A 5573-nucleotide genomic window follows, 5' to 3' on the forward strand; every position below is an offset into this window, starting at 1 on the left:
ATCAGATTTATTCGGAAATCTTTAGATGTAAAATGCTAAATTCGTAAAGCTTGTACCACAGTAAAATTTTAGTTATTTTTTTAACTATATTTGTAAGTGAATTTACTCAAATATAATGATTTTTCTAAAATGCCTATTATATTAAAATCAGGATAAATAAAATCTTTGCAAATCATAAACCAGATTTTTGCTAAAACCTGTGTGGGCTCAACCTAAAGAATGAATTATTACTTAGTATTTTACAATTTAAGATTATGTAACCGACCCTTTTGGACAACTCTACATTAAAAATTAAGCAAGGTAGCAACCAACGACCGAAAAAGCGTAGATAAGCGTGGCTCGTTTAAATATATTTCTGATTGATTGCCACGTAATTTTGCCACAGGTGGACATGGACGCATTGCTGAAGAAAAACTAGATATAAAATTAGTTCTGATTTAGTTTTAAAATTATAATAGCGTCTAAAGAACTGCGGATTTATAACAATGATCCCGGTAATTTGGTATCACCGATGATGTAAGTGGCCTGTTAGATGGGTAAATTAGCGTTAACCAGGTCTCCTAGAAAATGGGTCATATCCAAACGCAGTATTTTTATCAAATGTGTTTCGACTCTGTCATAATGAAGATGGCATCTCTTTCACGAGGAACAGTGTTTAGGGATAATTATTTATTAACTCCAATTGAAACTATTCAGCTCAATTTATCTTCATATGCTCAACCATACAGGAACCTCTAGGTTTTTGTTAGCAAGTAAATAGCTGTTTCTCCTTTCTATATATTATTGCGCAACTTGTTTAAATACCACACAACGTATGAATACAGGGAAAGTTAATTGATCAACTACAATTTTCTAAGCGAATGTTCTGAATATTGTATGAAAGTTATGCTGATTATAAATTAAGCCACTTCAGCAATGATTTGTTCGTAAAGCGGTACTAATACGAGCCATAATCAAAAGGTGCTTTCTGAAGGGTACCAGTTCATTTTTTTTTCAAGTAAATTTCTCCTATACGTACATATCGCAATAGTGGTTCCCATACAGTTCCGTGAAAAATAATTTAGCTGCAGTCATAGGTGCCTCGCACTACCTGCTCGTTGTCGGGACATAAGTCTAACACCACCAGCAAGAAATTAAACAGACTACTTTGTTGTGTTGTTCTCAACTGAGAGTGCGACACTCTTATAGAACGAGCTGTATCTGAACTAACTAAGGCGCCAAAATTAAATGGTCGCACCTATAAATAAGATCACAGGGGGTGCATCGCTCATTTTAACAAGACACGTGACTGCTTGTTGTGCAAAAGTAGGTCACAGAAGCATTCAGGCTCATGTCAATGCAAACGAAAATTAAAATGATAAGAACTAAAAAATTGTGTACGATTATACAGTCATGTGTAGGATTTATCAAACTAATGAGTTTTAGAGTGATCCATTATATTACAGTGCTTCTTATCGACATCCGTAGACTAACCTGACAATATGCCGCCACTGCAGGCGCAATAATAGAATAGCCGCGAAGCACTTTGTCTGACCTAGTCCTAAAACGCGCACCAGGGTGATGATATAATTTCCGCACTGTTATTGCCTAGTTACCCTCATTACATTGTAAAACAAACATGTGTTTTATGAGAAAAACGCAAATATAGATCACCTTGTAATAAATACAACATGGTTGACTTTGTTTGCATTCTACAGCGGTACATATATATATATATATATATATATATATATATATATATATCGTTATTTTATTATTTTGCTAATTAGGGTATATGTGTGTGGAATGATATTTTCTAGTGAGATTTTGACGATGCTAGCGACATAAACGGAGATGATGGCTACCAGAAAAGGAGGCGGACAAAATTGATTAAAATTCATCTATGCTACTTTTTTTGATCGTATCCTTTGATCTTATACGCCTGCGTCTTCTTAATTTCCATTTTCTTTGCTTAACATTTCGTCAGTGGAAGATTTTCAGTCGGACAATCGTCCTTTGCTCTTTCTATTTTCGCATAATTGATGAAGTCGATGCGAGTGCCATCGAAACGAATTCAGGCCAAACCTATGGTGGCGGTTAGGTTTTCGCGGCAAGGCGAAAGTTGGGCGTTCGAAATATTCTGGAGACGTCGATTAGAGCGAGTTGTAACGAAAACAGACGCTAGGGCTAAACGCGAACGTGCGAAATATATGCTGGTTGTTTCGATGAATAACCTCGGACAGTACGCAGGGAAAAGCGAAATTTTTACAGCGCCTATAGGTCAGCCAAGTTCGCGTATGTCCATATACAAGATGCATTCGAACAAGATATATCAATTAAATTTCATAAGAGAGAATTGGCTTTTTGTATACCTCGCAAAATATAAATAGTACTCTCTGCTGTCTCAGTCTTGCTGGGCAGTCTCTACAGTCCTTTCTTTTTTTGACTGTTATATGTGTTTTTTTTAGCAATATTATAAGTATCTACAAGGCAACCTCGGTAGCTAAGGTTAAAGAAAACATTCTCTCGAATATGGCTTTCTACACTGCTGAAATATAAATGTACAACATACTTCTAGAGTACCTGCTCCTGACGAGTCTAGTGGTATATACGGGTTGATCGTTCACCAGTTCTGCTTGCTTATTCTCGTTTCCATCATTTTTCTCATTTTTTCGGTCAATAAGAGCCATAAGAACCAAATTTAAAATTGTACGCTACAGATCATGATTTAGGCAACAGTAAGGCTAAATGATGAAACTGTCTTATTTATATGAAAAATTGGAGTATTGGACATCACATCAGTCAACGGCGTTCCGTTTATGAGTTGTTTGCGTATTATTTTGCTTCTACCCTATCAGCGTATCATAAACTAGATTATAGTTTAGGCAAAGTCAAAAACTGCGTGGTTGCCATACCATTCATAATCATTATTATTATTATAATCGAGTATATAACTGATATTCTATATATAGGGGCATGGTACATTTCTAATGATTTTTAGAGAGATATCCAGAATATATATTTTCTGTTTTAATCATTTAGTATCAATTTGCACGACTACTAATGTTCAGCAAAAACCATCTTTCTTTCGTATCCTCAGGCTAGCGCTTAATCAGTACATAAGCTATCTAGATCTCCTTAGAATAAAAAGCGTATCGCATGAAAATAAGGTACCGTATACTAGACACCAAGCATGTAATTCGAGTGTGTTATTTGCGCTGGATTAGACGTTATAACAGCGCAGCGACGCAACGAGACCTACCCGGGCACGTGAAACCGGCCGAAAGCTAAGAGATACGGGCAAGCAATATGTAATAATACGCTTTGAGCGACAGCAACGAGCGGAAGCGCAGATAGCGATTTAGAAACAGCTTGCAAGAACACCATTATTGACGCCACCAGCGTCGTCATCGACGTCGTTGCCGCGTCGACCCATCGCTTCCCACGTAAGAGACAAAACACGACAAAAAACACTGAAGACTGAAGTCTATTGAATATAGAGCACAAACAACCACTATCAATTACGGATACAACAAGTATATATTAAAAGATCAAAAAAGCATCGAAAATTTAGCTCTATGTAAACTGTACACAGTCGTCTAAATCCCAGTCGTGGGCTTCAAAGTAATTTTAGGAGTATTCAATGCACGTGTGCTGCGCCTTTTTCAGTTTGGAAAAGGTCTTCAAACTCGATGGTAGCCATGAACCCCAGCCGCTCTTCTTATAGAAAAATAAATTGCTTTACGCGTTACGTGGACTTTACAGCGAAGATACTTATTCGCTAAAGCAAAATTTCCCTTTTCAGAGAAAAAGCGGGAAAAAAGAAACCCGAGACGGTTATTTAGGACTACCTTAGAGAAACCTTAACTTCGATTTCATTTTTTATATAGATTTTTCCATCGTTTCAAACTTTTCTTTTTTCAGGTGTTTTTTGAGTTATGGAAAGAAAGAATGTCGCGCGGGATTAGATCAAACATCAACTTCCTTTACAAAGACCGCGATATAAGTAGCGACCTATGAATCGATGCATTATCGCGGTGAAAAACCAACGATCCTGTTCTCCCAGGATTCAGGCCTGCGTTGGCCAAAAATATCACGCGAGCTTCCTTCTCGGAAATACTCCCTAGTATCAGAACGACCATCTAGTATGAATTGATTAATTTTTAAAGCTAGAAAAGATATTATATGTGCCTCAGTAGTTGAAAAATACGGTGACAAGGAGGAGGAGATCGGTGCTTGGGGTGGATTTCGCAGTTTTTTCTACTTTAAGTTCACTCTCAAAACAATGCCTAGACAGTTGTGCTACTGTTTTCATATTATTCACTTACACTCGCGCCTCGTCAACTGTAGTGACGCGTTAACCCAAATAAGCGCGTTAAGGTTCTTTTAGGACAGTTGCTGAAAGATATGCATTTGCTAAAAATTCAGACACAATCCATGCTATAGGCCTTCTCGGCACCAATGTGTTCGATCGAGAGACTTGTGTGAGATTTCTGATACGTTTGGGAACTGTTTGAGGGCGGTTGGGCGATCTTCTAGCATGAATCATTTTGATTTTTCTACATTCTCACCCTTACTCGCCGTATGAGGTCACTCAGAACAGGTAATGAAGCCGCTGGTGCCACTTATGCATAAGGTTTCATCCATACCAATAAACATCGACATGTGACCCTTTATTACTGTCTTTATTTTTCAACAAACGAAGCAGGACGGAGATTCGATATTTGGTGCTACTTACTGATTTATTCTTTGATAGGCATATCTACTTTCGACTGACATTGTAGTTGTGATCCAGGTCGTCCCTTGCAGGTATACCCTAGTTTCTTCTGTTCAGGACAAGATTACCTTCGTATCCTGTAAGACGCCTCAAGGGTATTCGCTACCAACGTACGAGTATACAGCTACGGTTTAGGAGCATCGCTACAAATGGCGAATCCGTGAGTAATTTAGTTATGCCTAGATCAGTTGAACAACATTCAGCCATTTGTTTTGATGCTATTACTTGATGCTATAGTAAGATTATACTGTGCCGTTTTAAGAGCGGATCGAGAAATAGGGAGCAGGCTGTCGATTCTGTATTGTCGAAATCGTCAAAAACTCTTGTGAAACAAAACCGGTCGAGCACATTCAGGACCGAATAGTTTTAAATGTTAAGATGTTATAGTCAAGTATAGAATTGTCATCAGAAAACGTTTCTAATTCGGTCGATACACAGCAGCTGCTAGTCTATCTCCACTAAGCTTCTAATTGAAATGTTTTTTCTTCCGCATCGATTTTCTCGGAGATATTACATAACGCAGCGAGTCAGCGATGGTAGGTATAGCAACTCCGATTTCAAGAATTCGAAACTAATAGCGTGTACGGAAGACTTCTCTCATTAGATTGGTAGATTACGAATCAACTAAAGGGAAAGGTAGGACGACTCAAGACATATCCCGAGCCTCATGCTCTAATTGTAACTATGTAATTGAACAGGACGCATGCAGTACGTGACAGGCGGGCGAAGGTAGGTTTTTCCGTTTTAATTTTCAATTATTTTAACGGGATTTCCTCAATTTTTCAACTATCGCAAATTTTAATTGTAGATATATATA

At 37.8% G+C, this 5573-nt stretch overlaps 1 protein-coding gene and 1 long non-coding RNA gene across 2 annotated transcripts in view; both read left to right on the plus strand.

The window, feature by feature from the left end:
• LOC147755114 (uncharacterized) overlaps positions 1-5341 on the plus strand; it is an 11510-nt gene extending 6169 nt beyond the window's left edge. The window contains exons 2-3 of the long non-coding RNA XR_015329935.1: positions 3207-3425; positions 3904-5341. This is a non-coding gene — a long non-coding RNA (uncharacterized LOC147755114). The remainder of the gene's footprint in view (positions 1-3206; positions 3426-3903) is intronic.
• A 110-nt stretch (positions 5342-5451) lies between these two features.
• The window catches only part of LOC147755115 (transient receptor potential cation channel subfamily A member 1 homolog), an 11877-nt gene continuing 11755 nt past the window's right edge, over positions 5452-5573 (plus strand). The window contains exon 1 of the mRNA XM_086992496.1: positions 5452-5485. The gene's annotated coding sequence lies outside the window, so the exon portion shown is untranslated. The remainder of the gene's footprint in view (positions 5486-5573) is intronic.

The sequence above is a fragment of the Varroa destructor genome, unplaced genomic scaffold (genome assembly GCF_002443255.2).
Source record: "Varroa destructor unplaced genomic scaffold, Vdes_3.0 BEIS01000006.1, whole genome shotgun sequence".
Lineage (NCBI taxonomy): Eukaryota > Metazoa > Arthropoda > Arachnida > Mesostigmata > Varroidae > Varroa > Varroa destructor.